The sequence below is a fragment of the Penaeus monodon genome, chromosome 25 (genome assembly GCF_015228065.2).
Source record: "Penaeus monodon isolate SGIC_2016 chromosome 25, NSTDA_Pmon_1, whole genome shotgun sequence".
In the NCBI taxonomy this organism is placed as follows: domain Eukaryota; kingdom Metazoa; phylum Arthropoda; class Malacostraca; order Decapoda; family Penaeidae; genus Penaeus; species Penaeus monodon.
Genome location: NC_051410.1, coordinates 31009512 through 31009884, shown reverse-complemented (window position 1 = coordinate 31009884; position 373 = coordinate 31009512).

The following is a 373-nucleotide window of genomic DNA, read 5'->3' as shown; positions in this document are numbered from 1 at the left end:
TTCCTGTGCAATTATCCATGAATAGTAATTTTCCCCGTAGACTACCCCCACGCTTTACAGACATCAAACGATCCCACGCGAGGCACCATCGATTGCAAAGTCCCCTTAATGGTAGCCAAAGGCGCCTGGGCGGTCGGCCATTTGGCATCATTCGGTGCCAAGTTTGGGAAAAACCGATGGTAGAAAAAATATTTGTTAATGAGAAGGAATGATTAGCCCTGGTACTGATGATGGCGGATGAATTATAATGATCATGATTTGAATAATCCAAAGTACGTAGCTAATGGCTTGTTGTGAATTCCACTTTATTCATATGTAATTCCGCGTTGATTATCTGGACTGATTTTGTAATGAAAAGGACGATTCTATCAAA